This window comes from Sceloporus occidentalis, unplaced genomic scaffold (assembly GCF_023333645.1).
Source record: "Sceloporus occidentalis isolate IW3139 unplaced genomic scaffold, rSceOcc1.0.p SCAF_22, whole genome shotgun sequence".
Lineage (NCBI taxonomy): Eukaryota > Metazoa > Chordata > Lepidosauria > Squamata > Phrynosomatidae > Sceloporus > Sceloporus occidentalis.
Genome location: NW_028317002.1, coordinates 14,931,077 through 14,955,000, shown reverse-complemented (window position 1 = coordinate 14,955,000; position 23,924 = coordinate 14,931,077). Strand labels below are relative to the sequence as shown.

The following is a 23,924-nucleotide window of genomic DNA, read 5'->3' as shown; positions in this document are numbered from 1 at the left end:
AGGGCATTTCTAGGGGCAGAGTGGCAAGCCTGGGGGCAGATGTGCATAACTGGGGGGGGGCATGTTGGCAGATAAAAGGTAATAAAAACAAAAAAAATATTTTTCTCAATCACAGCTTTTATTAAATATGAAAAAATAGTTTACATGAAATAAACGTTTCTTACAAGAATATTGTGAAGAATAATGTGATCACTGTTTTGTTCCACCGAATAAAATAGAACTTTTCACCTAAAAATCTTTGTAGTAGCAAATGTTTTGATTCCATTATGTCTAATGTATTTAATTTATTAGGGCCTTTTAACACTTTTGCTTTCTGGTATGTTAATGCAAATAATGTGATAAAATAATATAATAATGTTTTATAGTTATTTGTATGGCAAATAGTGTGACTCGGGTATGTATTAGGGGTGCGTGTGGGTATAAGAGCTCGACTGCGAGATAAACTATATGGAGCTGGTCTCCAAATGTTTCCAGGGCTGCTTTTCAGTCCCAGTCTGGCCCTGTCAGAGCGCTTCACTTGAATTCTCCTGCTCTCCATACATTGTTGCCCCCACATCCCATACACCCACAGCACCTGATTGCAACAACAAAACTTTCCAAAGCACCACTTTGCACCAAGGTTGCACACACAAGCCTTCCAAAGATCCAGATTGCCCATCCAGGCAATGCCCCAGCCAGCACACCCAAGCTGGCTGAGTATTATGGGAAATGCAGTTGATAAAGCTGCAGATGTTAGCTTTGAATAACAATTTCCATGATGCTCAGCCAGCCAGGTGCCCACCATGATACTGGCTGAGCATCATTGGAAGAGTAGTCCAGAGCAGAAGAGATTTTTTTTTTTTAGAATTACAAAAAATTCTAATGTTACCCTCCCTCCCATTCTATTTATAATTATATCAATCCCTTAAGTATTGATTTATCATGTAATGGCCCCACAACCTTGTGTATTGCTCCCAGTCAGACCTCTATTATGTTTTCATGCCCCTGCCAGCCCCCTTTATGTGATACCCCTAACCCCCTTGTGTGTTGCCCATACCCTATTGTGTATTTATAACACTAGCCAGCCCCCTTTTAGTATAGATGTAAGCCCCCTTGTCTATTAATGCCCCCACAACCTTGTGTCCTTTGCCTTCCCCCACTGTAGGTTGTGGGGGCATTAATACACAAGGGGGGCTGGCTGGCCATCAAAGAGACGGGGGCAACAATACATAATGAGGCTGGGGCCTTCTCCTCATTATGTATTGTTCCCCCATCTCTTTGATGCCTCTGTTATGTTTTAATGCCCCCATTGTGTATTCATACCACCACTCAGCCCCTTTTAAGATGTTAGTGATGCCCCCCAGCCAGCCCCTATTTTTTTTTAGAACCACAGACCTTCGTTCCACGTGGTCTCTAGAGATATGCGGAGGAATTCCGTGATATATTCCTCTACCGGGCAGCGCCCTTGTTTGAGGACCCGTAGATTAGTGGAAGTGGTGGAAACTCTAAACGGATCTTCATACATAGAATCCAGTGCATGTCGAAAAGCAGTCCAAGAATCCAGGACAGGACTCTGGGTATGCAGTAAATGACGAGCCCATGGTTGGGGTTCCTCCTGGAGTAGAGAAATGACCGTATGGATCTTGACGTAATCAGAGACGTATGTACGTGGTTTCCGGTTGAACAGTATCTGGCAGGATGTAATAAAGGTGCGGTATCTTTTTCTGTCTCAAACTTGTCTAGGAGGACCACTTGGGGTTCTAACGCCATGGCCCCTTCCTGGGATAATGAAGCAGGCGGGGGTACAGCAATAGGTGAATTCCCTGAAGCAGAATAGATATCCCTGATATAAGACAACCCCCCCACATTTGAATATTTATTTAGGAAAAAAAGAAAAAGCCCGAATATAAGACTACACAAAAAGAAAAAAAGGTTTACTTGTAAATATTAGTTCACATGTAAACTATTTTTTCATATTTAATAAAAACTATGATTGAAAAAATTCATTTTTTTGTTTTTATTTCCTTTTATTTGCCAACCTGCCCCCCCAGATATGCCTTATACCCCCTATATGGCACTCTGCCCCCTAGAAATGCCTTATATCCCCAAATGCCACTCTGTGCCCCAGATATGCCTTATAAACCCCTATATGCCACTCTGCTTCCCTGATATTCCTTTTAACCCCCTATATGCCGCTCTACCTCCCTGATATGCCACTCTGCCTCTAGAAAGGCATTTCTTGAGGCAGAGTGGCATATAGGGGGTTAAAAGGCATTTCTGGAGGCAGAGTGGCATATAGGGGGTTAAAAGGCATATCATGGGGCAGAGTGGCATATATGAGGGTATACGGTATATCAGGGAGGCAGAGTGGCATATAGGGGGGTGAAGGGCATTTCTAGGGGCAGAGTGGCAAGCCTGGGGGCAGATGTGCATAACTGGGGGGGGGCATGTTGGCAGATAAAAGGTAATAAAAACAAAAAAAATATTTTTCTCAATCACAGCTTTTATTAAATATGAAAAAATAGTTTACATGAAATAAACGTTTCTTACAAGAATATTGTGAAGAATAATGTGATCACTGTTTTGTTCCACCGAATAAAATAGAACTTTTCACCTAAAAATCTTTGTAGTAGCAAATGTTTTGATTCCATTATGTCTAATGTATTTAATTTATTAGGGCCTTTTAACACTTTTGCTTTCTGGTATGTTAATGCAAATAATGTGATAAAATAATATAATAATGTTTTATAGTTATTTGTATGGCAAATAGTGTGACTCGGGTATGTATTAGGGGTGCGTGTGGGTATAAGAGCTCGACTGCGAGATAAACTATATGGAGCTGGTCTCCAAATGTTTCCAGGGCTGCTTTTCAGTCCCAGTCTGGCCCTGTCAGAGCGCTTCACTTGAATTCTCCTGCTCTCCATACATTGTTGCCCCCACATCCCATACACCCACAGCACCTGATTGCAACAACAAAACTTTCCAAAGCACCACTTTGCACCAAGGTTGCACACACAAGCCTTCCAAAGATCCAGATTGCCCATCCAGGCAATGCCCCAGCCAGCACACCCAAGCTGGCTGAGTATTATGGGAAATGCAGTTGATAAAGCTGCAGATGTTAGCTTTGAATAACAATTTCCATGATGCTCAGCCAGCCAGGTGCCCACCATGATACTGGCTGAGCATCATTGGAAGAGTAGTCCAGAGCAGAAGAGATTTTTTTTTTTTAGAATTACAAAAAATTCTAATGTTACCCTCCCTCCCATTCTATTTATAATTATATCAATCCCTTAAGTATTGATTTATCATGTAATGGCCCCACAACCTTGTGTATTGCTCCCAGTCAGACCTCTATTATGTTTTCATGCCCCTGCCAGCCCCCTTTATGTGATACCCCTAACCCCCTTGTGTGTTGCCCATACCCTATTGTGTATTTATAACACCAGCCAGCCCCCTTTTAGTATAGATGTAAGCCCCCTTGTCTATTAATGCCCCCACAACCTTGTGTCCTTTGCCTTCCCCCACTGTAGGTTGTGGGGGCATTAATACACAAGGGGGGCTGGCTGGCCATCAAAGAGACGGGGGCAACAATACATAATGAGGCTGGGGCCTTCTCCTCATTATGTATTGTTCCCCCATCTCTTTGATGCCTCTGTTATGTTTTAATGCCCCCATTGTGTATTCATACCACCACTCAGCCCCTTTTAAGATGTTAGTGATGCCCCCCAGCCAGCCCCTATTTTTTTTTAGAACCACAGACCTTTTTTCCTTTTCCCTTCTGCTCCGTGCTCTCTTCCACTGTGTGCACTGACTGACACATGACCGTTGCTCTACCGATGTCCCGCTTTGCTGTCCCGTCTTTAAACAACCGGCTGCTTAAAGATGGGACGGCAAAGCGGGACATCGGTAGGGCAATGTAGGACAGCGGGACTATATGCCACTCTGCCTCCTAGATATCCCTTTTAACCTCCCTATATGCCCCTCCCCTTATGCCACTCTGTAAGGTAAATATTTGGCGGAGTCCCGTATGCAAGCCAGGGTCAGGGTAACCAGAAAAACACGCAAAGTTTTAGGACGATCGGGATGTCTGAAGTGAAAAGCACGAACCAATGTGGGAGCATGCACATCTCTCGCCAGTTCCCATGACCTATCCTCTGCTTCATAGCCTTTCCAGTGAATGAGATATTGTAATTGTCTTTTTTGGATTCTGGAATCCAATACCTCCTCCACTTCATATTCTTCTGCGCCGTCTAAAATAACAGGTTCTGGGGCGGTAATCTGTCGTCCCGAAGGCTGATACAGTGCCAGGAAGCGGCTGAAACCTGGAGTAAAGGACATGGGGCCCTGTTTGGCTTTTCTTTCTCTCAGGCGGCGATCAATTTGGGTCGCCAAGTGGGTAAGGTCATCCAAGGAGTTGGGAATACCGACTCGTGCCAGCTCATCTTTAAGGGCGTCCGATAAGCCCAGACGAAATTGATCCCGTAACGCAGATTCGTTCCACGTGGTCTCTAGAGATATGCGGAGGAATTCCGTGATATATTCCTCTACCGGGCAGCGCCCTTGTTTGAGGACCCGTAGATTAGTGGAAGTGGTGGAAACTCTAAACGGATCTTCATACATAGAATCCAGTGCATGTCGAAAAGCAGTCCAAGAATCCAGGACAGGACTCTGGGTATGCAGTAAATGACGAGCCCATGGTTGGGGTTCCTCCTGGAGTAGAGAAATGACCGTATGGATCTTGACGTAATCAGAGACGTATGTACGTGGTTTCCGGTTGAACAGTATCTGGCAGGATGTAATAAAGGTGCGGTATCTTTTTCTGTCTCAAACTTGTCTAGGAGGACCACTTGGGGTTCTAACGCCATGGCCCCTTCCTGGGATAATGAAGCAGGCGGGGGTACAGCAATAGGTGAATTCCCTGAAGCAGAATGCGCCGCCTGTAGTTGTTGGAGCTGTTGGTGGAGCTGGATATGGCTTGACTGAAGGTCTTGGACGGTTTGAGTTAATGAAGACACCTGCTGGGTGAGAGCGGACATGGCGTCCAATAAGCTTGCAGGCAACATGTGTGACTTGGTATAATGTAAGGTAAATATTTGGCGGAGTCTGGTATGCAAGCCAGGTTCAGGGTATTCAGTAGACTTGGTCACCAGGGGGCTCTTCGTGTTCGTCTTCGTGCTCGTCTTCGGGGGGAAAAAAAACCCTCGTATTCCGCGAATATTCGCCCGTTCCTGTCTTCTCTTCGGGCGAATATTCGCAGACATTCTTCGTGCTCGTTTAATCTTCGTTTCCTTCCCGGTTGCCTAGCAGGGGTTAATACGGGGTTAACAACACATCAGAGCAGCAGCAGCTGCCGTGAAGGAACGTGTGTGCAACTCTATTGGTCGTTTCGGCAGGGGGCTGGTCTGGCATCAACGAGTGAATTGCAGAACGCACTTCATTCGTTGATGGCAGGCCAGCCCCCTGCTGAAACGACCAATAGAGTTGCACACACGTACCGAGGTATACTGTACACAAAATGACCTAGACAAATGCTCCAAGGAACTTGGCCTCCGTTTATCATACACAATCACACATCCATAGATGTTTAATAAAAGAATAGGGATTATTTTACATTTTTAAATTGATTTTGGACCACTTGTAATACATGCCTAACATTTGCTACCTATTCACAATGGCATACTTTGCAACAACCCAACTTTTACTGGACAGGACTGGAAAAAAGCAGGACTGTCCACCAAAATCTTGGGTGTGTTGGCAGGTATGCGGATGGAAAAATGTTGGACAAGAACTAAAAAATAGCTTAGGGTTAATGTACAGTTATGTTTAAGATTAGTAGCAGTGCACTGGTTTGGTTAAAGATGTATTATGTCTAAATAATAATTAAATTTTAATTTTAATGGGTTTTAAAAAAAAAATAGGGGTTTATTGAAATGTATTTTAAAGTTAGATTTATTATTTAGTACTTTATTATATTTATTTAATGTTTATACTAGTGCTACCTACCGAGCTATAACTACCAACGTGTATTTGCATACCTAGATAGCTAAATTAGATGGGACAGGACTGGAAAAAAGCAGGACTGTCCCTGAAAAAGTTGGGTCTGTTGGCAGGTATGTGGATGGAAAAATGTTATAGTATGAAGTGTGCTAGTGAGTGTAGAAGTGAAGGCCAGGACAAATAACAAGAGGAAAGGTCCTTGTGATTTGTGCATTGTACGTGTATGTGTTATGTGTGTTATGTGTGTTGTCACTGTGTGTTATATGTGTTGTGTGTTATGTCACTGTGTTCTTTGTGTTATTGTGTGTGTTATGTTTGGTTGGTTGGTTGTGTATCAGAAGGAAAATAATGAATTGGAAATGGAAAAGGAAATGGAAAAGGCGAATGAGTGGGCAATTGGCGATCCACTCACCTGTTTCACCCCAGAGCAAAGCATCCAAACACTGTCAGTCCTAGACGTTTGGCAGCGGACTTCCAGAGCTCAGACACAAGGCCCTAGCGTAAGCTGGCCACTCCGGCGGAGGTAGCAGGCGTTGTCACACCGCAAACAGACGCAGCCAGGGGGGAGAAACTGCCCTTACCATTAGGGACATTTTGGGCATGACTCTAGCCAGGAAGCGAACTGGCACAGAAGAGACGCTGGCACCACCACCACAACCACCACCAGCAGCAGCAGCATTGAAAAATGGGAAAGGTGAATGAGTGGGCAATTGGCGACCCACTCACCTGTTTCACCCCAGGGCAAAGCACCCAAACACTGTCTTAGACGTTTGGCAGCAGACTTCCAGAGCTCAGACACAAGGCCCTAGCGTAAACTGGCTACATTGGCGGAGGTAGCAGGCGTTGCCACACCGCAGCAAGTGCAACCAGGGGGGAGAAACTGCCCTTACCATTAGGGACATTTGAGGCATGACACTAGCCAGGAAGCGAACTGGCATTGAAGAGACGCTGGCACCACCAGCAGCAGCAGCAGCAGAATTGGGAAAGGCGAATGAGTGTGCAATTGGCGACCCACTCACCTGTTTCACCCCAGGGCAAAGCACCCAAACACTGTCAGTCTTAGACGTTTGGCAGCAGACTTCCAGAGCTCAGACACAAGGCCCTAGCGTAAGCTGGCCACTCCGGCGGAGGTAGCAGGTGTTGCCACACCGCAAACATCCAAACACTGTCAGTCCTAGACGTTTGGCAGGGGACTTCCAGAGCTCAGACACAAGGCCCTAGCGTAAGCTGGCCACTCCGGCGGAGGTAGCAGGCGTTGTCACACCGCAAACAGACGCAGCCAGGGGGGAGAAACTGCCCTTACCATTAGGGACATTTTGGGCATGACTCTAGCCAGGAAGCGAACTGGCAGAGAAGAGACGCTGCCACCACCACCACCTGCAGCAGCAGCATTGGAAAAGGCGAATGAGTGGGCAATTGACGACCCGCTCACCTGTTTCACCCCAGGGCAAAGCATCCAAACACTGTCAGTCCTTAGCGTTTGGGAGCGGACTTCCAGAACTCAGACACAAGGCCCTAGCGTAAGTTGGCTACACCGGCGGAGGTAGCAGGCGTTGCCACACCGCAAACAGACGCAGCCAGGGGGGAGAAACTACCCTCTCCATTAGGGACACAGAGGTAAAGTTTGACCATTTCAGCAGTACTACTCTTCTTTCTGCTGCTAGCTCTGTCAGATGGTCCAACTATACTCCCAAGTGCCTCTTCCCAAAACGCAGCTGCTCCACTCAGCTGTGTTGTGCTGCTTGTGGCACTGCTGCTGATGCTGCTGCTAGGAGTAGCAGACCACATCACCTCTCCCTCCTCGGACAGCATTCCCATTTTACGCTGCCAGTCACTTGTTGACCAATTGCTCCCGGTAGCTACTGAGAACATTAAATTTCAAAGCTAGCTTTCCCTTAATTCTTGGATCGCAAAGGCACGCTAGCATCATTTCGGGACTCTCTTCCATTCTTTTGCGAAGGTGTACTTTTAGCAGATCCTTCAGCTTCCTGACTATGGCTGCTACGTCAGGATGTAGAGTGCCACCTTGAACAGCCTCACGGTTTCCAAGGAACACATCCATCTTGCTGCCTAGATGGGAGAACACTGGGATTACCTGGGCCAGACTGGCAGTGTTTGAGCTTAAATTTTCTGTGGCATCCCTGAATGGTTTAAGGACTGCCACTAGCTGGGCGACCACTGTCCAATCCTCCCTATTCAATGGAGAGGTAATCCCAATACTGTGCTCTGAGGCAAGATTATGGATTGCCCTCTGCTGCTCCAAAATCCTCTCCAGCATGTCTAACGTGGAGTTCCACCGTGTACTGACATCCTGACGTAGGCAGTGTACGGGAAGACCTGACCTGTCTTGCTCTTCCCTCAAAAGTTGGCTAGCCTTAACACTATGGTGAAAGTGCCCAGCGATCTTTCTGCAGCGGGACAGAACTACTGTTGCCACATTAGTTCCTTCTGACATTGCTGCCTTCACTACAAGATGGATGATGTGGGCTGCACAGCGCACACCAACAATATGACCATCTCGCAGCGCTTTCACCATATTGGCACCTCCGTCAGTTACCACAAAACCAACTTCAACATTGGTGCCCGCCTCTGCTCCCACCCAAAGGCTAAACATTTTCCTCATTGCATGCAGAATATTTTGGGAAGTGTGCTTTTCATCCATCACTTCTGCATAGAGAAGGAAAGATCGGTAGCCTGCTGCAGCAGCTTCCTTATACACACCGGGCTGCCACCAGTGTGCTGTCAAAGAAAGAAAGGCATGCTGGCCGCTAGGTGCACTCCACAAATCTGTAGTGAAATGAACAGACTGACCAGCAGCCTTGGAAAGCTCCTCTTTCACTGCTGCAACACAGGACCGATACAATGAGGGGACAATGTTCCTGCTGAAAGTGGAACGTGACGGAACTGTATATTGTGGAGCCACAGCCGCCATCAATTGTTTGAAAGGCTCCCCTTCGGTCATAGAGAAGGATGCCCCTCTAACAGCAATGAACTGACCAATCAGTCGCGTTACTTTTATTTTTAATTTGAATTTACACGGGCCTAAGAGCTTAGCCTACTACTATGCTAGCCTAAAGCTATATTTCCTTACTATAAGTCTACCTCTAGGCAGACGCTCTCAAACCCACTAAGCTAAAGTGAGGTTAAATCAGATTCAGTATATGATTTATTAATTAATATTAAATTATATAATATTAATAGATTAGAAATAATTTACTTATATATTATGTATTATAGATAGAAGAATATAGATTATGAATTAGAATTTAGAATTAGAATTACTTATATTATAGATTATAAATTAGAATTTATATTGTTATATATTATTTATAATATATTATAGATTAAGATTAAAGAAGATTAGAATTCTTTTAGTACTACAGCTAGTAGCTTGAAGCTTTGCTTAGTACAGCTCGTCACAGTCAATTTTTCTTGAAAAGAATTAGAAATAAAATAATATGTCACAGCAAAACAGTTAGCTTCACTGCTTGCTGAACAAAAACACACAGCACTTATGCGGCTGCACTCACTAGCCCAACAAGTTCACTTCACTGATGGACTGAGGTGAGCAAAACACTAAGGGTACTTTTAATAAAATTGAAATAAAATGTAAAATAAATGAGAAAATCTTTGCAAAACAGTTAAGGTCAATGCTTGCTGATCAAAAAAAAACACAGCACTTATGAGGCTGCACTCACTAGCCCAACAAGTTCACTTCACTGATGGACTGAGGTGAGCAAAACAAATGAAATAAAATGAAAGATTATTAATTAAGAAAATTTGACTTGGTCTCTTGCTGTTGCTAAAACAAAGCACAAACTATAGAGCTGCAGCACCAGTACTAATAAGATTAGCTGAACTATACGCTAGTAGTAATTAATTAATATTATTACTTTTATTTATAGCTAATTAAATTAACTATTAAGATAAGAAAGAATTATAGAATTATTGATATTACTGATTTTAGATTAGACACTAGTAGTTGTCTTGAATGTCTACAGTACACTCTACACTAGTATACTATTACTAACTATAACTGACAAATATATATATAATTTTATAATGAATTCAATTATTAATTATATTAATTAATATTACTGATTTTAAATTAGACACTAGTAGATGAATGTCTACAGTACACTCTACACTAGTATACTATAGTATATATATATATGACTGACAAATATATATATATATATATATATATAATATTATAATGAACTATTCAATTATAGATTCTATTAAATTATTATTTATAAATTCTATTTATTTTATTTAAGCAGGACAGGCAGTAGGCACTAGTGCCAGCCCAGGGCAAGGGCACCCCAGTGCCACTGAGGCACTGAGTGCACTGTCAGCTCAACAGCACTTACACTACAGTTGATGACAAATTAAATAAATAAAAAAATTAAATTAATCAAATTATTATTATTAATTATATTAAGTAGCACTGAAGTGAGGATGAAGTACACTGTGAGAAATGGCAGGCTAAGGCTTACCAGTCTCACACAGAACAGAACAATCTCTCTGTAACGCTTGGATGCAGCACAGCAGTGTTGCCAAAGCAGTCACAGCGAAAAATGAATGGATCTCTCAGGCAAGCTCTGGTCTTATAAAGGCGCCTTCAGAATTCAAAAAACAGCAGCACAGGCATTGGACGAGACCCTTAGCGTGACGTCACAAGAGTGAGCTGATTGGACAGACGAGATCAGCTCACTCCTGTTTGAAATTTTGGTGGCTGCGCAGCAAAAACGAAGACGATCACAAAGAATCTTCGATTCTTCGTGGTTGTGAGTCTTCGTCTTCACCTACGTTTTGCCGGCACTGTATTCTCTTCGACGTGTCTTCGGAACGAACAAAAAAACGGCCTCTTCGTGCTCGTTTTCATGTTCGCCCGAAGACGAATGCGCAAGACTAGTATTCAGAAAAACATCAAAGTCCATATAAACAAGCCGGGATTGGGGAATCAGAAAATAATCAGAGTTCGCTAAACAAGCCAGCGTCAGGGTATCCAGAAAAACATCAAAGTCTGTTTAAACAAGCAGGGTCACAATGAATTATAGCTCAGCAAAATCTGGAAACACTCAGAGACAAAATATACCAAGTTTTGAATGTTCCCGGGCTGGTGACGTCATCGGGAACGTGCGCGGCCCCCTCCTTCCTGAAGCAGAGAAAAAGACCCTCATCTATACCGGCTAGATGTGGCGTGGATGCGGCGGAGGATAGACCCGCAGGTATTCCGGTGAGTGGCTGCGGATCGGTCGTCGGCATGGTTGATGACACACTCTTACCCTCCATTGACTTACCAGTGCATCCCTAGACTTCAGATTCCTTGGTGTCTAGTGGGGCCACCGGTGGAGGTCTGTGTGATGCGCACAGAAAACCTCCGCTGCTGCTGGCATTTCTGTTGGGGCTTGTCTCACAAAAAGATTTGTATGTGGCTAAGGTAAGTCAATGATGAAGGTTTTAGAACTTTTGAGAACAGATGCAGTAAGATACAAGTAAGTCATTGTTACAGTGGTTAGAATCCCCACCTCTCACGCAATAGAGACAGTGGTTCAAATTCCCAATGGGGAGGCCTAACTTTACTATTTATGATTGTTCTGCTGGGCAATTGTAGCATACAATCCTTCTCCCACACACTCTTTATATCAAACCCACGACACCAAGTATATTCTACTCAGTGCCAAAGTATATATATATACAGTTAACAATCCTACAAACGTTCAAAGCACTAATTATACTATAGATCTGGAAATGCACCATTGTAGGCAGGTTTAATAGCCGTGACATAGCGATTATGATTTACCATGTGCTGGACGTCCAGTGGCATGAGCCAGGCTAGTCTACGCAAGGGGATGCTAATGTCTGAGCGCTCAATCCCTATCCATTGCTTTTGCAGTAGGTTAAGGAAATATTCCAAGCCTCTAAGCAGGTGGCAGGCTCCTGAATAGGTGCGCGAGTAGGAATAAGGCTGCTTTGGATTTGGGAAGTATTAGGGTGTGAAATTTGATCTGGGATTTTCTTTTGTCCCAGATAAATCATAACAATACATATATATATATATATATATATATATATATATATATATATATAGTGTTTGAAAACAAATAAAGAAAGTTAATTCTTCCTTTCCACTAGATGGAGAGGCTGGCCCAAGACTGCAGGTCTTCTTGCAGTGTAGCCAATATTGGAAGGAAGTTAAGCTGATGACACTTCACACAGACAGGTGAATTGAATAACACTGATCAACTTATTATCACAGCACCTGTCAGTGGGTGGGATATATTTGGTAGCAAGTGAACAATTTGTCCTCAAAGCTGATGTGTTAGAAGCAGGAAGAATGGGCAAACGTAAGGATCTGAGCAACATTGACAAGAGCCAGGTTGTGATGGCTAGACGACTGGGTGAGAGCATCTCCAAAACTGCAGCTCTTGCCGGGTGTTCCCAGTCTGCAGTGGTCAGTGCCTATCAAAAGTGATCCAAGGAAGGAAAAGCGGTGAACCGGCGACAGGGTCATGGGTGGACAAGGCACATTGATGCACATGGGGGTTAAGGCTGGCCAGTGTGGTCAAATCCAACGGACGAGCTACTGTAGCTCAATTTGCTGAAAGAAAGTTAATGCTGGTTCTGATAGAAAGGTGTCAGAACACACAGTGCATGGCAGGTTGTTCTGTGTAGGGCTGCAGTTCATGCTGACCCCTGTCCACTGCCGAAAGCTCCTACAATGGGCACATGAGCATAAGACCTGGACCGTGGAGCAATGCAAGAAGGTAGCCTAGTCTGATGAATCACATTTTCTTTTACATCACGTGGATGGCCAGGTGCATGTGCGTTGCTTACCTGGACAACCCATGGCACCAGAATGCCCTATTTGAAGAAGGCAAGCCGGTGGAGACAGTGTGATGTTTTGGACAATGTTCTGCTGGGAAACCTTGGGTCCTGCCATTCATGTAGATGTTACTTTGACATGTACCACCTACCTGGGCATTTTTGCAGACCATGTACACCCTTTCATGGACACTATATTTCCTGATGGCATTGGCCTCTTTCAGGAGAATAATGCGCCCTGCCACAAAGTAAAAAGGGATCTGGCCTGGTTTGAGGAACACAACAACGAGTTCAATGTGTTGACTCGGCCTCCAAATTCTCCAGATTTCAATCCAATCGAGCATCTGTGGGATGTGCTGGACAAACAAGTCTGATCCATGGAGGCCCCACCTCGCAACTTACAGGACTTAAAGGATTTGCTGTAAACGTCTTGGTGCCAGATACCACAGCACACCATCAGAGGTCTAGTAGCGTCCATGCCTCGATGGGGCAGGGCTGTTTTGGTGGCAAAAGGGGGACCTACACAATAATAGGCAGGTGGTCATAATGTTATGGCTATTTGGTTTATGTGTCTCATGTGAGCACCAAGTGTGTGTCAAGAAGCCCGCCATCATGCCAGATCTATAGTAAACATATAGTAAGTCGCCTCAGCATCGAATGAATTTTCTTCCAATCCTAGTAGCTCTCCTTTTATTCCACTCTGTCTCGTAAAAGCTCATACCATTACAGCTCTCACACCGCAAAGTAAAAGAAAATTGGAGAATATGTTCTAATCGGTGTGTTCAGCTAGTACTATGTCACATAAAAAACAAAGTGACTAGACTGTAGCAAGGTGGGCAAGGTTAAGTGACCGAATGGTGCTATCACGAGCCTTGCTGCCTGGGACAAATACAGTTTGCGTGGGAGACCGGGGTTTGATTCCCTGACCGGGAGACATGGTACTTTTTTTTTTTTTTTTGTTGCTCAATTTTACTTCATATTGTAACGGACCAATTTGTAAAAACAAAATGCAGAAATCTCAGTTCTCGTATTTTGAAAACTGAGATATTTGGCGTTACGGGTAAAAAAAAGAAAAAAAAGAGCTTGCTGCGAATTTATACACACTAAGAGAAAAGGGTCGTAGTCGGCAGGATTCGAGCCTGCGCGGGGAGACCCCAATGGATTTCTAGTCCATCGCCTTAACCACTCGGCCACAACTACTCACAGAATCAGGTGTACACATGTGCGTGTGTGAGCAGTTATAGCATACAATCCTTCTCCCACACACTCTTTATATCAAACCCACGACACCAAGTGTGTGTCAAGAAGCCCGCCATCATGCCAGATCTATAGTAAACATATAGTAAGTCGCCTCAGCATCGAATGAATTTTCGTCCAATCCTAGTAGCTCTCCTTTTATTCCACTCTGTCTCGTAAAAGCTCATAAACAGTACCATTACAGCTCTCACACCGCAAAGTAAAAGAAAATTGGAGAATATGTTCTAATCTGTGTGTTCAGCTAGTACTATGTCACATAAAAAAACAAAGTGACTAGACTGTAGCAAGGTGGGCAAGGTTAAGTGACCGAATGGTGCTATCACGAGCCTTGCTGCCTGGGACAAATACAGTTTGCTCAATATAGTTGTGTGTGCATGGATGCGTCATGCCCCCCCAATGCCAGTCCTCGTTAGTATAGTGGTAAGTATCCCCGCCTGTCACGCGGGAGACCGTGGTTTGATTCCCTGACGGGGAGACATGGTACTTTTTTTTTTTTTTTGTTGCTCAATTTTACTTCATATTGTAACGGACCAATTTGTAAAAACAAAATGCAGAAATCTCAGTTCTCCATAGAGAGTGCTAAAATGACAGAACCTTTGTTGTTGTTACGTTGGTATGGCTGAATCGGCCAACAATGCCAGCTACTGCTTGTTGAACTGTTGAAAAGGCGCGCCGTGGACAGTATTCCACTGCAGTATTCTCCTTTTATTCAGCATTTGACATTCTGACGAAAAACTGAATAAAATCCATGAACCAGTAGTCTCACCATCCAATAAATTTTCTTCCAATCCTAGTAGTTAATTATTATGGCGTTCTTCTTTCATTCCACTCTGTCTCGTAAAAGCTAATAAATGGTACCATTACAGCTCTCATACAGTAAAGGAAAGCAAATTTGAGAAAATCTTCCAATCAGTGTGTCCATGTACAATTCAGCTAGTACTATGTCATATAAATAACACAGTGGCTGGACAACATTATACAATGCTAGTCCTGGTTAGTATAGTGGCAGGAATCCCCGCCGGGTGGCTATGTTTCTATATTTTGCTATTTATTTTGCTTATATTTGAATTACACAATACTGGTGTGAATCTGACTGTTATATAAGCACAAGAAGAAGGTTTGCTAGAAGTTGATCTAAGAATAGGACAACAACGTATCCGGGATCAGATATTGCTTGTACGCTTTTGTAGTCAATTTTACAAAACGCTAAACAACAGCCTAGTCACAACATGTTATAATAATGCTGGTATCGGCTCCTTCTAAGAGTGAAAATCCCCGTAGTCGGCAGGATTTGAACCTGCGCGGGGAAACCCCAATGGATTTCAAGTCCATCGCCTTAACCACTCGGCCACGACTACACGCTAACATGCTGTTGGAAGGAGCCTTTGTGTTCCAATATTTTTACTTTCGCACTGAACATGCAGAGATTAAAAATTTACCGTTACTATGTTGCTCAATTTCTTTCCATCAAATTCAAAAGCATTTGAATGAACTTGCAGCATCCAAACGTTAATTCTGTTTTGTGCTACTTTACATATTGTGCATTCTAGAAAGTTTGATTTCCGCTCATTTACAGCTATCCGTTGCGAACATTTGTAGTAAAAGATGGATTTCAGAGAAATTAGAACATGAACATGTTAAGGATTTCAAGCTGGATTATTTTGTGTCCATGTCTATTTGAGGCATGGTAGTCATATGTATTTAGAACTTCAACAAAATTGGCTGAAGAATTAGCTTTTGCAAGTCAATATGGGCTGCGTCCATAGAGAGTGCTAAAATGACAGAACCTTTGTTGTTGTTACGGTGGTATGGCTGAATCGGCCAACAATGCCAGCTACTGCTCGTTGAACTGTTGAAAGGGCGGGCCGTGGACAGTAGGAGTTCTCTTTGGACTATGCCACGTTTGCCTCAACACGGAAGGCCGGTTAGCTCAGTTGGTTAGAGCGTGGCGCCAAGGTCGCGGGTTCGATCCCAGTCGCTATCCTTATTAGCACAGCCTGAAATCTTAACGTGTTCATAAGCTGTTCCAGCATACAAACCTTGCCTCACAAAAGTTTTGTATGTGGCTAAGGTAAGTCAATGATGAAGGTTTTAGAACTTTTGAGAACAGATGCAGTAAGACAGTCATTGTTATAGTGGTTAGAATCCCCGCCTCTCATGCAGTAGAGACAGTGGTTCAAATTCCCAATGGGGAGGCCTTACTTTACTATTTATGATTGTTCTGCTGGGTTTACACCTTTACAAATTAAACCCTCATGCCAATTGCAAGAGTAAACCCCTTACTCTGCGCTGTCCACCTCTGAATCCGTTGAGGGGTGCTAGCATTACATAAGTCTCAATAAATCGTCAAGGATGCATTTACTTTAATGTGCAATAAAGGGAGGCCTGACTTTACTAGTTTTGATTGTTCTGCTGGATTTACACTTTTACAAATTAAACCCTCGTGCCAATTGCAAGAGTAAACGCTTTACTCTGTGCTGTCCACCTCTGAATCCGTTGAGGGGGTGCTAGCATTACAAAAGTCTCAATAAATCGTCAAGGATGCATTTACTTTAGTGTGTGATAAAGTCATTATGTTGGTTGGCAAGGAGAATGCTGCTCTCATAATACCCGGTTTAGTACTGCGTAAGCATACATTTTAGAACTTTTAGATATACTAACTCTTGGATATATTCTACTCAGTGCCAAAGTATATATATATACAGTTAACAATCCTACAAACGTTCAAAGCACTAATTATACTATAGATCTGGAAATGCACCATTGTAGGCAGGTTTAATAGCCGTGACATAGCGATTATGACTTACCATGTGCAGGACGTTCAGTGGCATGAGCCAGGCTAGTCTACGCAAGGGGATGCTAATGTCTGAGCGCTCAATCCCTATCCATTGCTTTTGCGGTAGGTTAAGGAAATATTCCAAGCCTCTAAGCAGGTGGCAGGCTCCTGAATAGGTGCGCGAGTAGGAATAAGGCTGCTTTGGATTTGGGAAGTATTAGGGTGTGAAATTTGATCTGGGATTTTCTTTTGTCCCAGATAAATCATAACAATACATATATATATATATATATATATAGTGTTTGAAAACAAATAAAGAAAGTTAATTCTTCCTTTCCACTAGATGGAGAGGCTGGCCCAAGACTGCAGGTCTTCTTGCAGTGTAGCCAATATTGGAAGGAAGTTAAGCTGATGACACTTCACACAGACAGGTGAATTGAATAACACTGATCAACTTATTATCACAGCACCTGTCAGTGGGTGGGATATATTTGGTAGCAAGTGAACAATTTGTCCTCAAAGCTGATGTGTTAGAAGCAGGAAGAATGGGCAAACGTAAGGATCTGAGCAACATTGACAAGAGCCAGGTTGTGATGGCTAGACGACTGGGTGAGAGCATCTCCAAAACTGCAGCTCTTGCCGGGTGTTCCCAGTCTGCAGTGGTCAGTGCCTATCAAAAGTGGTCCAAGGAAGGAAAAGCGGTGAACCGGCGACAGGGTCATGGGTGGACAAGGCACATTGATGCACATGGGGGTTAAGGCTGGCCAGTGTGGTCAAATCCAACGGACGAGCTACTGTAGCTCAATTTGCTGAAAGAAAGTTAATGCTGGTTCTGATAGAAAGGTGTCAGAACACACAGTGCATGGCAGGTTGTTCTGTGTAGGGCTGCAGTTCAGTCAGGGTGCCCATGCTGACCCCTGTCCACTGCCGAAAGCTCCTACAATGGGCACATGAGCATAAGACCTGGACCGTGGAGCAATGCAAGAAGGTAGCCTAGTCTGATGAATCACATTTTCTTTTACATCACGTGGATGGCCAGGTGCATGTGCGTTGCTTACCTGGACAACCCATGGCACCAGAATGCCCTATGTGAAGAAGGCAAGCCGGTGGAGACAGTGTGATGTTTTGGACAATGTTCTGCTGGGAAACCTTGGGTCCTGCCATTCATGTAGATGTTACTTTGACATGTACCACCTACCTGGGCATTTTTGCAGACCATGTACACCCTTTCATGGACACTATATTTCCTGATGGCATTGGCCTCTTTCAGGAGAATAATGCGCCCTGCCACAAAGTAAAAAGGGATCTGGCCTGGTTTGAGGAACACAACAACGAGTTCAATGTGTTGACTCGGCCTCCAAATTCTCCAGATTTCAATCCAATCGAGCATCTGTGGGATGTGCTGGACAAACAAGTCTGATCCATGGAGGCCCCACCTCGCAACTTACAGGACTTAAAGGATTTGCTGTAAACGTCTTGGTGCCAGATACCACAGCACACCATCAGAGGTCTAGTAGCGTCCATGCCTCGATGGGGCAGGGCTGTTTTGGTGGCAAAAGGGGGACCTACACAATAATAGGCAGGTGGTCATAATGTTATGGCTATTTGGTTTATGTGTCTCATGTGAGCACCAAGTGTGTGTCAAGAAGCCCGCCATCATGCCAGATCTATAGTAAACATATAGTAAGTCGCCTCAGCATCGAATGAATTTTCTTCCAATCCTAGTAGCTCTCCTTTTATTCCACTCTGTCTCGTAAAAGCTCATACCATTACAGCTCTCACACCGCAAAGTAAAAGAAAATTGGAGAATATGTTCTAATCGGTGTGTTCAGCTAGTACTATATCACATAAAAAACAAAGTGACTAGACTGTAGCAAGGTGGGCAAGGTTAAGTGACCGAATGGTGCTATCACGAGCCTTGCTGCCTGGGACAAATACAGTTGGCTCAATATAGATGTGTGTGCATGGATGCGTCATGCCCACCAATGCCAGTCCTCGTTAGTATAGTGGTAAGTATCCCCGCCTGTCACGCGGGAGACCGGGGTTCGATTCCCCGACGGGGAGGCATGGTACTCTTTTTTTTTTTTTTGTTGCTCAAGTTTACTTCATATTGTAATGGACCAATTTGTAAAAACAAAATGCAGAAATCTCAGTTCTCCATAGAGAGTGCTAAAATGACAGAACCTTTGTTGTTGTTACGTTGGTATGGCTGAATCGGCCAACAATGCCAGCTACTGCTTGTTGAACTGTTGAAAAGGCGCGCCGTGGACAGTATTCCACTCCAGTATTCTCCTTTTATTCAGCATTTGACATTCTGACGAAAAACTGAATAAAATCCATGAACCAGTAGTCTCACCATCCAATAAATTTTCTTCCAATCCTAGTAGTTAATTATTATGGCGTTCTTCTTTCATTCCACTCTGTCTCGTAAAAGCTAATAAATGGTACCATTACAGCTCTCATACAGTAAAGGAAAGCAAATTTGAGAAAATCTTCCAATCAGTGTGTCCATGTACAATTCAGCTAGTACTATGTCATATAAATAACACAGTGGCTGGACAACATTATACAATGCTAGTCCTGGTTAGTATAGTGGCAAGAATCCCCGCCGGGTGGCTATGTTTCTATATTTTGCTATTTATTTTGCTTATATTTGAATTACACAATACTGGTGTGAATCTGACTGTTATATAAGCACAAGAAGAAGGTTTGCTAGAAGTTGATCTAAGAATAGGACAACAACGTATCTGGGATCAGATATTGCTTGTACGCTTTTGTAGTCAATTTTACAAAACGCTAAACAACAGCCTAGTCACAACATGTTATAATAATGCTGGTATCGGCTCCTTCTAAGAGTGAAAATCCCCGTAGTCGGCAGGATTTGAACCTGCGCGGGGAAACCCCAATGGATTTCAAGTCCATCGCCTTAACCACTCGGCCACGACTACACGCTAACATGCTGTTGGAAGGAGCCTTTGTGTTCCAATATTTTTACTTTCGCACTGAACATGCAGAGATTAAAAATTTACCGTTACTATGTTGCTCAATTTCTTTCCATCAAATTCAAAAGCATTTGAATGAACTTGCAGCATCCAAACGTTAATTCTGTTTTGTGCTACTTTACATATTGTGCATTCTAGAAAGTTTGATTTCCGCTCATTTACAGCTATCCGTTGCGAACATTTGTAGTAAAAGATGGATTTCAGAGAAATTAGAACATGAACATGTTAAGGATTTCAAGCTGGATTATTTTGTGTCCATGTCTATTTGAGGCATGGTAGTCATATGTATTTAGAACTTCAACAAAATTGGCTGAAGAATTAGCTTTTGCAAGTCAATATGGGCTGCGTCCATAGAGAGTGCTAAAATGACAGAACCTTTGTTGTTGTTACGGTGGTATGGCTGAATCGGCCAACAATGCCAGCTACTGCTCGTTGAACTGTTGAAAGGGCGGGCCGTGGACAGTAGGAGTTCTCTTTGGACTATGCCACGTTTGCCTCAACACAGAAGGCTGGTTAGCTCAGTTGGTTAGAGCGTGGCGCCAAGGTCGCGGGTTCGATCCCAGTCGCTATCCTTATTAGCACAGCCTGAAATCTTAACGTGTTCATAAGCTGTTCCAGCATACAAACCTTGCCTCACAAAAGTTTTGTATGTGGCTAAGGTAAGTCAATGATGAAGGTTTTAGAACTTTTGAGAACAGATGCAGTAAGACAGTCATTGTTATAGTGGTTAGAATCCCCGCCTCTCATGCAGTAGAGACAGTGGTTCAAATTCCCAATGGGGAGGCCTTACTTTACTATTTATGATTGTTCTGCTGGGTTTACACCTTTACAAATTAAACCCTCATGCCAATTGCAAGAGTAAACCCCTTACTCTGCGCTGTCCACCTCTGAATCCGTTGAGGGGTGCTAGCATTACATAAGTCTCAATAAATCGTCAAGGATGCATTTACTTTAATGTGCAATAAAGGGAGGCCTGACTTTACTAGTTTTGATTGTTCTGCTGGATTTACACTTTTACAAATTAAACCCTCGTGCCAATTGCAAGAGTAAACGCTTTACTCTGTGCTGTCCACCTCTGAATCCGTTGAGGGGGTGCTAGCATTACAAAAGTCTCAATAAATCGTCAAGGATGCATTTACTTTAGTGTGTGATAAAGTCATTATGTTGGTTGGCAAGGAGAATGCTGCTCTCATAATACCCGGTTTAGTACTGCGTAAGCATACATTTTAGAACTTTTAGATATACTAACTCTTGGATATATTCTACTCAGTGCCAAAGTATATATATATACAGTTAACAATCCTACAAACGTTCAAAGCACTAATTATACTATAGATCTGGAAATGCACCATTGTAGGCAGGTTTAATAGCCGTGACATAGCGATTATGACTTACCATGTGCAGGACGTTCAGTGGCATGAGCCAGGCTAGTCTACGCAAGGGGATGCTAATGTCTGAGCGCTCAATCCCTATCCATTGCTTTTGCGGTAGGTTAAGGAAATATTCCAAGCCTCTAAGCAGGTGGCAGGCTCCTGAATAGGTGCGCGAGTAGGAATAAGGCTGCTTTGGATTTGGGAAGTATTAGGGTGTGAAATTTGATCTGGGATTTTCTTTTGTCCCAGATAAATCATAACAATACATATATATATATATATATATATATATATATATATAGTGTTTGAAAACAAATAAAGAAAGTTAATTCTTCCTTTCCACTAGATGGAGAGGCTGGCCCAAGACTGCAGGTCTTCTTGCAGTGTAGCCAATATTGGAAGGAAGTTAAGCTGATGACACTTCACACAGACAGGTGAAGTGAATAACACTGATCAACTTATTATCACGGCACCTGTCAGTGGGTGGGATATATTTGGTAGCAAGTAAACAATTTGTCCTCAAAGCTGATGTGTTAGAAGCAGGAAGAATGGGAAAACGTAAGGATCTGAGCAACATTGACAAGAGCCAGGTTGTGATGGCTAGACGACTGGGTGAGAGCATCTCCAAAACTGCAGCTCTTGCCGGGTGTTCCCAGTCTGCAGTGGTCAGTGCCTATCAAAAGTGGTCCAAGGAAGGAAAAGCGGTGAACCGGCGACAGGGTCATGGGTGGACAAGGCACATTGATGCACATGGGGGTTAAGGCTGGCCAGTGTGGTCAAATCCAACGGACGAGCTACTGTAGCTCAATTTGCTGAAAGAAAGTTAATGCTGGTTCTGATAGAAAGGTGTCAGAACACACAGTGCATGGCAGGTTGTTCTGTGTAGGGCTGCAGTTCAGTCAGGGTGCCCATGCTGACCCCTGTCCACTGCCGAAAGCTCCTACAATGGGCACATGAGCATAAGACCTGGACCGTGGAGCAATGCAAGAAGGTAGCCTAGTCTGATGAATCACATTTTCTTTTACATCACGTGGATGGCCAGGTGCATGTGCGTTGCTTACCTGGACAACCCATGGCACCAGAATGCCCTATGTGAAGAAGGCAAGCCGGTGGAGACAGTGTGATGTTTTGGACAATGTTCTGCTGGGAAACCTTGGGTCCTGCCATTCATGTAGATGTTACTTTGACATGTACCACCTACCTGGGCATTTTTGCAGACCATGTACACCCTTTCATGGACACTATATTTCCTGATGGCATTGGCCTCTTTCAGGAGAATAATGCGCCCTGCCACAAAGTAAAAAGGGATCTGGCCTGGTTTGAGGAACACAACAACGAGTTCAATGTGTTGACTCGGCCTCCAAATTCTCCAGATTTCAATCCAATCGAGCATCTGTGGGATGTGCTGGACAAACAAGTCTGATCCATGGAGGCCCCACCTCGCAACTTACAGGACTTAAAGGATTTGCTGTAAACGTCTTGGTGCCAGATACCACAGCACACCATCAGAGGTCTAGTAGCGTCCATGCCTCGATGGGGCAGGGCTGTTTTGGTGGCAAAAGGGGGACCTACACAATAATAGGCAGGTGGTCATAATGTTATGGCTATTTGGTTTATGTGTCTCATGTGAGCACCAAGTGTGTGTCAAGAAGCCCGCCATCATGCCAGATCTATAGTAAACATATAGTAAGTCGCCTCAGCATCGAATGAATTTTCTTCCAATCCTAGTAGCTCTCCTTTTATTCCACTCTGTCTCGTAAAAGCTCATACCATTACAGCTCTCACACCGCAAAGTAAAAGAAAATTGGAGAATATGTTCTAATCGGTGTGTTCAGCTAGTACTATGTCACATAAAAAACAAAGTGACTAGACTGTAGCAAGGTGGGCAAGGTTAAGTGACCGAATGGTGCTATCACGAGCCTTGCTGCCTGGGACAAATACAGTTGGCTCAATATAGTTGTGTGTGCATGGATGCGTCATGCCCACCAATGCCAGTCCTCGTTAGTATAGTGGTAAGTATCCCCGCCTGTCACGCGGGAGACCGGGGTTCGATTCCCCGACGGGGAGGCATGGTACTCTTTTTTTTTTTTTTGTTGCTCAAGTTTACTTCATATTGTAATGGACCAATTTGTAAAAACAAAATGCAGAAATCTCAGTTCTCCATAGAGAGTGCTAAAATGACAGAACCTTTGTTGTTGTTACGTTGGTATGGCTGAATCGGCCAACAATGCCAGCTACTGCTTGTTGAACTGTTGAAAAGGCGCGCCGTGGACAGTATTCCACTCCAGTATTCTCCTTTTATTCAGCATTTGACATTCTGACGAAAAACTGAATAAAATCCATGAACCAGTAGTCTCACCATCCAATAAATTTTCTTCCAATCCTAGTAGTTAATTATTATGGCGTTCTTCTTTCATTCCACTCTGTCTCGTAAAAGCTAATAAATGGTACCATTACAGCTCTCATACAGTAAAGGAAAGCAAATTTGAGAAAATCTTCCAATCAGTGTGTCCATGTACAATTCAGCTAGTACTATGTCATATAAATAACACAGTGGCTGGACAACATTATACAATGCTAGTCCTGGTTAGTATAGTGGCAAGAATCCCCGCCGGGTGGCTATGTTTCTACATTTTGCTATTTATTTTGCTTATATTTGAATTACACAATACTGGTGTGAATCTGACTGTTATATAAGCACAAGAAGAA

General features: G+C 43.5%; 5 non-coding genes across 5 annotated transcripts; 2 read left to right on the top strand and 3 right to left on the bottom strand.

The window, feature by feature from the left end:
- Positions 1 to 13,925: 13,925 nt before the first annotated feature.
- On the bottom strand, positions 13,926 to 14,007 carry TRNAS-AGA (transfer RNA serine (anticodon AGA)). Its single transcript has one exon. It is a non-coding gene; the product is annotated as a tRNA-Ser (tRNA).
- Positions 14,008 to 15,340: 1,333 nt separating this feature from the next.
- On the bottom strand, positions 15,341 to 15,422 carry TRNAS-UGA (transfer RNA serine (anticodon UGA)). The gene has a single exon. It is a non-coding gene; the product is annotated as a tRNA-Ser (tRNA).
- Positions 15,423 to 18,832: 3,410 nt separating this feature from the next.
- Positions 18,833 to 18,904, top strand: TRNAD-GUC (transfer RNA aspartic acid (anticodon GUC)). The gene has a single exon. It is a non-coding gene; the product is annotated as a tRNA-Asp (tRNA).
- An 802-nt stretch (positions 18,905 to 19,706) lies between these two features.
- On the bottom strand, positions 19,707 to 19,788 carry TRNAS-UGA (transfer RNA serine (anticodon UGA)). Its single transcript has one exon. It is a non-coding gene; the product is annotated as a tRNA-Ser (tRNA).
- A 3,422-nt stretch (positions 19,789 to 23,210) lies between these two features.
- Positions 23,211 to 23,282, top strand: TRNAD-GUC (transfer RNA aspartic acid (anticodon GUC)). Its single transcript has one exon. It is a non-coding gene; the product is annotated as a tRNA-Asp (tRNA).
- Positions 23,283 to 23,924: the final 642 nt, after the last annotated feature.